Here is an 8,297-nt window from a genome sequence, read left to right on the forward strand (position 1 = left end):
AGCGCGTTCCCCTGCCCAGAACACGGTGTGGTCTGTATTCGTCCCTGATAAATACATTATGACTGCGCTGTGCTCCGCCTGCACTTTCGGAATCGGGTGGGGCCTCCTGCCGCCCACCTCCAGAGCGAGCCAGTGGCCGTCACACTCAAGGTGAGCAGTTGTGTACCTTTTAAAATTGAGTTATTACCCTTTTAAAAATTAATTATCTCACTTTGCACCAACCCAGACGGAGCACTGACCTCCTCCGCATGGTCCTGAAGGTTATTCAGTGCTGATGGCGTTCTCGCATCCTTTGCAGCACCTGCGAATCTGAGCCCAGGGATTCTGGGGCTGCAGGGGAGACGCCCCGAGGCAAAGGCCTGCCCCGCAGGTAAACTTCCTCGAGGCAGCTCAAATTTGGAGTTTCAGGTTCTTTTGCAGCAGGTAAAGGTGCTGGGGATGTTTTCACGGCACAGCACTGACATCAGTGGAGAGACAAACTAACCCTGAGTATGTCCTTTTGAGAGAGAGAAAAGACTGGTGTCTGCTCTTTCTAAGGAATAGCCCATGTTGAAGAATTCATTAGATGGCAGCTCATGTAAAGCCGCAGCCCTGTGTTGTCCCTTCAAAACTATTACAGCCCTGGCCGGCGTGCTCTGTGGTTAGAGCATCGCCCATGCACCGAAGGGATGCAGGTCTGATTCCTGGTCAAGGGCACGTACCTGGGATGCAGGTTCAATCCTGGCCCCGGTCCGGGTGTATGCAGATGGCAGCCAATCCATGCCTCTCTCTCACATTGATGTTTCTCTCTCTCTCCCCCTCCCTCCCTTCCACTCTCTAAAAGTCAATGGAAAATCTGTCTTCAGGTAAGGATTAACGACTCCCCTCAAAAAAACAGTATTACGATTGTCAATATAATTCCCACTGTTGCTGGGAAGTGCCGCACCCCCAGCATTGTGGTCTGATGAGAATCTTGCTCCTGCCCCTGGGCCTGACCTGGCTCACCTTGGAGTACGGGTGAGCGGCCCCAGGGCTCAGGGGCACCCTTCCTTCCCAGGAGCCTCACCTTCACAAGGGGCTGGCAGCCAGTCCCTCACGGCTGCCTCCGACGCCGCCCAGCCTGCTCTGACCGCCACTGTGGCAGCTCTGAGCTCAGGCCTCTCCAGGAGTGAGACCCACCCTCCTGGCCCCAGGATGGGGCGGAGGCTGGGCTGGGGAGAACAGCTCTCAGGAAGGACCGCCGGGGATCACGTCACCTGTCCATCTGTCCGGGTGTTTCCCAAACATTTTTAGTAGCAGGATACTTTCATCAAGCGGGATTTGCATGCAGCCCCGTAAGTGAAAAGGATGGGAGTAGTGTCCCCCCCCCCCCCCGAGGCTCCCGTGTCCCAGATGGGAGGCTGATGTGGTTTGTGGAGCCCACTCTCTGCGTGGACAGTTCCTCAGCCACAGCTCTCCTCGGGGTCCAAGCCCTGAGGTCATGTAAGGTGAGTGGCCTAAGGCACTGGGCAGGACGAGGTCGAGGAGGAGAGGGAGGGAGGCGGCGGGTGGGGCCCCCGGGTGCGGTGCCCTGGGTGGGTGGGTGGGTGGCCTGAAGCATCCTCGTAGCAGGGACCCTGGGGAGGAGTTCCGGGTGCTCCCTGGGCTCCCCTGCTCCCCTCGGTGAGTGAGAGGCCCGGTTACTCTACACCGACCTTCGCGTATCCAGCCAATGGGAAGGAAAGAAAAACACGAGTCAACTCACAGCCATGACTTGGAAAGCAGCCGTGCCAAGTTTGCGGACACCCTGTCCCTGGTGGCTGCGGGCAGGTGTGCCCCAGAGCTCTCGGGAGGCAGCCGCTTCCTTCCGAGACGGGTGGCGGCCCAGCTCCCCACGCGACTCCTCTCGGGCTCTTCTCCTTTGGTTCTGCCCTTTTGTCTTTTCCTTCCTACTCTCTCCATCTCTGTTTAAGAAAACAGACCCAGGAAAGGGGCAGCATGGGCCACTGCTGGCTAGAGCGGGCGGTTCCTGAGACAGCGTGTCTGCTGCTTTTCTCTTCTTTTTGTCTTTAATTTTAGGTTGAACTTGAGAAAGTTCCAGTGTGAAATGACTCACAAAAAAGGCAAATGCCTGTGCTTCAAACCACTTCAGAGTCCGTCTGGTCCCTGCTGTGCCCAAGACACCGCTGCTCACAGCCTGGCACTGGCTCCACCACCTGACGCGGCTCCCACCGCGGCTCCCCAGCAGGCTCCCCGCGCAGGAGGCTTCGCAGCGCCACGCAGGACGCTGCTGTCCCCCCAACCGCGCGCACGCGTGTGCACCGCACGTGCCGGGCAGAGTTCATCAGACGTGGGCCGATGTTTGCCGTGCGGTCCTCAATAAAAGTCATTGACAAACCGCTGTGAGCCGAGCCCATGTCCTGAGCACTTGGCCTCTCCGTCGATCCCAGGATCTCGGCATGGGGGGCATTTGATGACTGTTTAGAAGAGTCTATGGGCCTTTTGGTAGCAGGTGTCTGTCAAGACTTGGAGACTGCTGCCCAGAGGGATGTATTCTGGGGCCACAAGAAGTGTGGGCACCATGGACTTGGTGTTTCTGTCACCCTGTGAGCCTATTGTACACTTTAGGAGAAGATCACTTGAAGTGCTTTGTTAGAATCCAGATTCCACACCTTAGATTTAGGTATTTTTGTTCAATGATCTATAAATCCAAGGAATTGCGGTCAAAGTGTGGAGGCAGGCTTGTGCCATGGGAGCATGTCAGCCAGTTCCAGAGAAGAATCCGAGCCTTGGGAAGGGCTCTAGCTGCACTCCCGCCGACACCGAGCCAGGGGAAGGGCTGCCAAGTTCCTTCCAGGCAAACGCCCCAGGGCGGGGCGGCTGCTGGGGAGCCACAGAGGCCGGGCGTGATTGGCGGCTTCGGGGTGATTGGCGGCCGCAGTGGTGGGCGCAGGGCTCAAGAGAAGCGGGTGGAGCAGCTGGTGGGGACCCAGAGGCAGGACCCGGCTGCTGTCAGCAGTTCAAGCCGCCATCCAGCCTGCTTGGTTCTCCAGGAACTGATTCTAAGCATGGTCGGCCAGACCACACGCACTGGCCCGGGACCACGCATGTCTGGCAGGGCAACCTTTTCCACGGAGATCCGGGAGAGCTCTTTCCTTGGTCCTTTGTTTTCTTCAGTGGGAACCACAAGCAGCAGCATCAGGCCATTTGCACCAACAGAGACGTGACTCCCTCACTGTAAACGCCTCCTTCAAGGCTACATCCTGACCAAGGTGAGCGAGGGACGCACCTGGTTCTGGTAACCTGGGTTAGGACAGCAATGTTCAGAACTAACCTGCACTTTCGTAGAAACAAGGTTGACATCTGATAGGAAAGAAAGGCCACCTTTGCTGGCAATCCACATTTCTGCTTTGCAATTTATTTTTCATGAGATATTTTTTATTTTTATGCAATGTCTTCAAAATTCTGTGTACAGTATATTTTTATTTTATTTTATTTTATTTTTTAAAAGAAATTTAAATTTAGGATGCTTGGGTTATTGTAAGAGGGGCATTCGGCACCCGTTGGCTGTGAGGGTTAAATGTAAGATGGTATCCAGGGAGCTGTGAGAGGAAAATCCGGTTGGTCTTGGAGTGGTGATGGCAGAACCAGACCCTGAGCGGTGCGGCGGGGCTGGCAGGTAGAGCAGTGGCGGTGGAGATCACCCAACTGGGAACCCTAAGGACTCTACAATATGAATAATTCTCTGGAGAACACTGTCTCCTTTGAAGAGTATATCTGAGTGAAGGCACGGCCTGTCCCAACACAGAATAAAGGAATTTCTGGACTCACTAGCCTCTAAGGGGCCAGGAGACCTTCAGGAGTTCCAGCAGACAGGTACCACTACTGTGGTGGGAACTGCACCGAAGAGGCCTGGCCTTTGCTTGAACTTGCCTGTCCAGTCACCACCAGTGTTCAGCCACAAACCCTGGTTCAACAGCCACAGCAGGTTCAGGTGCAGGCCCAGCAGTCTCCGCAGCAGGTTTCAGCCCAGCAGTTCTCCCTGCAGCTCACAGTTCACCAGCCTGCAGAGCAGCCCTTCCAAGGCCAGGTGCAGATCCAAGGCCAAGCACCGCAGCCGGCAGCCCCTTCCATCCAGACCCCATCTCGGCAGAGCCCCAGCCCCTCACAGCCACAGGCAGCCCAGATCCAGGTGCGGCACGTTCAGGCAGCCCAGCCGATGTAAGCTGCAGAGATCCCAGAGGAGCACATCCCACAGCAGCAGATCCAGGCTCAGTTGGTGGCCGGCCAGTCTCCTGCAGGAGGTCAGCAGATCCAAATCCAGACTGTGGGTACCCGTCCCGCAACGCCATCTCAACATGGCTCACTGTGGGAAGGGGAGCAATGGGTTGGCACAGCCAGTGAAAAACTGTAGTGTGGACATGCCAATCTCTGTGTCCTGTGCCATCCCAGGGCAACCGGGAGCTACCGTGCTGGCCATTCCACAGGGCCAGCAGCAGAGTTATGTGTCTTTAAGGCCAGACTTACTGACGGTGGACAGTGCCCACCTGTGCAGTGCCACTGGGACCATTGCTAGCCCTATAGGAGAAACCTGGACCACCCCTGTCTACTCTACCCAGCCCCGGGGAGACCCTCAGCAGCAGAGCATCCCCATGTGCCATTCCCCAGGAAGCCTGCAATGCAGTTCCCATCAGTGGCTCACCCAGGGCCCTGGCCGCGGTAAAGCTGGAGGTTGACAATGAGAAGATGGTGGCACATCCACAGTGAAAACCTCCCCCAAGAGGCAGCGCAGACCTTGGCAAACTCTCTTTCCAGCACAGTTCATGAACGGCAGTGTCCACATTCCAGTGGCTGCTCAGGCTGTGGCAGGCACACACCAGAGTACAGCTCAGACTGCCCACATATGCGACCCTCAGCAGCAGCCACGACAGTGGGCACCCCAGGAACAGACGCCACTGCCACCGCCATCGCCACCGCAGCGCCAGGTTACTTGTTCAGCTCAGACCGTCCAAGTTGCTGAAGTTGAACCACAGTCATAGCCACCAGCTTCCCCAAAACTTCTGCTTCCAAATTCCCTGAAGCCAGAAGGAGGGCTTGAAGTCTGGAAAAACTGGGCCCAGACCAAGAACGCTGAGCTAGGGAAGGATGCTCAGAATAGGCTGGTGCCCACTGGGAGACGCCAGTTCCTGTGATTCCAGGGAGATCACATCTCTTCTGCCGTGGCCAAGTTGAATTATGGGCTCTGTCTAGTGACACGGGAAGCTCGAAATGGAGAAGCTGAACCCTGGGATCCAGCCGTGCTCTGCTCTGTCTTCCTGTGCACTCAGAAGTGTCCTTTTGAAAATGGACAGGTTGAGGACATCTTCTCTGATCTTTATTATGTTTGATTCACGGAGTGTCTATGTGAAGTTCTGAGGACAGTCAGCCCGAGGCAGTCCACTTGGCTGTGTCCTGCCCAGCCCCGGGACTGAGGAGATGCTGCGGGAGTGGAAGCAGCTCGGGCTCACTCCCCGTCCACCCTGCTGACCATGCTCATGTTCTTTAATACCGAGTTCTTCCTGTTGAAGGCGGTGGACCAGCACATGACGCTGGCCTTCTCCAAGGTCTTGCGACAAAGAAGAACCCCTCCAATACTGAATACTCGTGTATTCAGTATCTGAAGGCACTGGGGATACACCAGACTGGACAGAAAGTTACAGATGACATGTATCCAGAGAATCCACTGAGATGTCCCCTCAAACTCTACGATTTCCACCTCTTTAAATGTCCCCAGGGTGTGAAAGGTGGGAATGACACTTCTTACCTGACGCCTGAGCCAGTGGTGGCCCCTGCAGTCCAATCTGGTACTCAGTCCAGCCTATCAGCAGAGAGCAGATGGGACAGATGCTGACTCAGATCCTGGTGACTGGAGAAATTCAAGAGGCCATTGCAGTGGCCAAGCAAGCACCGTGCACTGAGACCAAGCAAGCCATGGTGCTAGGGAGAGTGCCCAGGAAAACACAGGCAGACTTTCACGCTAAAGAAGAGGCCTCCACTTTTCTTTTTTATTGGCGTAGTTTGAAGCTTTTCAGGCTGCTTCTGTTTAGAATGTAAAAGGGCACTGCCCCTGTGCATCTTCATAAACCTGCTGTGGTGACCCCTGAGGCCACAGGGGCTCTGCGTTTCCTGAGAGCCAGGTGTTCTATAAAGTTGCTGGCCGACTTTCTCTTTTTTTGTCTGAGGCCTGGGAAAGGGCTTGGACTCTTTGGAGAAATATGGTCCCTTCCCTTCCTCCAGAAAGAGGGAATTAATGATGGATGGACCCTCCCCAGCTGGTTTCCACTCAGAATGGCCAACTTCGCTGACCACAGGGACACAGTCTTTTCTTTCATGCTCAGATGTAAACTTGGCATTTTAATGGAAGGAAAACGAGGGAACTTCAATTATGATTTATTAAAGACAGTTTGTATTACACTCACCTTTAGAACAAGTGACATTTTAGATGGTAAAGTAAAAAACATTACCATGCCTTTTTTTTTTTTGGCTTAACATTGAGGCCTTAAACCTGAGGCTCCTGGGCCTGATGGAATCCTTGTAACATACACTTGTGTATCATATAAATATACCACTGTTTCTCCTATTTAGTCTTAATCTAGTTTATTAGGAATGACAAGCAAGTCTTTTCAAAAAAAATTTAAATTTAAATTTTCAATTATAGTTTATATTGAATGTTATTTTGTATTGGTTTCAGGTGAACAGCATAGTGGTCAGACAATCATATACTTTACAAAGTGATCCCCCCAACATCTCAGGCACCCGCCTGACACCATGCATGGTTATTACAATACTACTGACTGTATTCCCTGTGCTCTACACCCCCACGACTATACTGTAACGACCAGCCTGTGCTTCTCAGTCCCTTCCCCCTTTTCATCCAGTCCCCTAACCCTTCTCCTCTCTGCAACCATCAGCCTGTTCTCTGTATCTATGAGTCTGCTCCACTTTTGTTTGTTCATTTATTTTGTTTTTCAGATTCCACATATAAGTGAAAGCATATGGTATTTGTCTTTCTGTGTCTGACTTATTTCACTGAGCATAATACCCTCTAGGTCCATCCTTGCAGATGGCAAGATTTCCTTCTTTTAATGGCTGAGTCGCATTCCATTTTATACATATTTACTGCCTTTTTAAATCCACTCATCTACTGATGGGCACTTGGGCTGCTTCCAAATCTTGGCTATTGTAAAAAGTGCTGCAGTGAACATAGGGGTGAATAAGTTCTTTCAATTTAGTGTTTCAGTATTCTTATGATATATTCCAAGAAGTGGAATCCCTGTGTCAAAAGGCAGCTCCATATTTAATTTTTTGAGGACCCTCCACACTGTTTTCCACAGTGGCTGCCCGAGTCTGCATCCCACCAGCGGTGCACCAGGGTCCCCTTTCCCCACACCCTCGCCAGCACTTGTTGTTTGTTGACTTGTTGATGGAGCCATTCCGACAGGTGTGAGGTGACACCTCATTGTGGCTTTAATTTGCATCTCTGATGATTAGTGAACATTTTCTCATATGTCTCTTGGCCACCTGTATGTCTGCTTTGGAGAAGTGTCTATTCAGGTCCTTTGCCTATTTTTAAATTGGATTACTTGGTTTTTGGTGTTGAGTTGTATAAGTTCTTTATAAATTTTGGATATTGACCCATATCAGATGTATCATTGGGAATATGTTCTCCCATTTAATAGGTTGTGTTTTCATTTTATTGACGGTTTCCTTTTCTGTGCAAAACTTTAGTTTGATGTAGCTCCTTTTGTTTATTTTTTCTTTCATTTTTCTTGCCTGAGAAGATATATTAGAAAAAATATTGCTGTGGGAAATGTCTGAGATTTTACTGCCTATGTTTTCTTCTAGGATTTTTATGGCTTCATGTCTTACATTTAAGTGTTTTATCCATTTTGAGTTTATCTTTGTGTATGGTGTAAGTTGGTGGTCTAGTTTCATTTTTTTGCATGTATCTCTCCAAATATCCCAGCACCATTTATTGAAGAGACTGTCCTTCCCCTATTGTATGCTCTTGCCTCCTTTGTCAAATATTAATTGACCATGTAGGTGTGGGTTTATTTCTGGGCTCTCTATTCTGTTCCATTGACCTATATGCCTGTTTTCATGCCAATACCAGGCTGTTTTGATTACTGTAACCTTGTAGTATAATTTGAAATCAGGTAGGGTGATTCCTCCAGCTTTGTTCTTTCTCAAGGCTTTGCAATTGTTTTAATCCAAAGAACTTCCAAAGGAAAGAACGTTAGGACCCCAAGGTTAGCAGTGGGCTGCTCCAGAGAACTCACACACACACACCCGTTGGCAAT

The 8,297-nt window shown here is 51.5% G+C and overlaps 1 pseudogene across 1 annotated transcript; it reads left to right on the forward strand.

The window, feature by feature from the left end:
* The first annotated feature begins 3,691 nt into the window (after positions 1–3,691).
* LOC308556151 (transcriptional regulator QRICH1 pseudogene) lies at positions 3,692–5,915 on the forward strand (annotated as a pseudogene). The gene has a single exon. The product of its transcript is annotated as a transcriptional regulator QRICH1 pseudogene (transcript).
* Positions 5,916–8,297: the final 2,382 nt, after the last annotated feature.

This window comes from Miniopterus schreibersii, assembly GCF_964146895.1.
Source record: "Miniopterus schreibersii genome assembly, chromosome: 4".
Classification (NCBI taxonomy): Eukaryota; Metazoa; Chordata; class Mammalia; order Chiroptera; family Miniopteridae; genus Miniopterus; species Miniopterus schreibersii.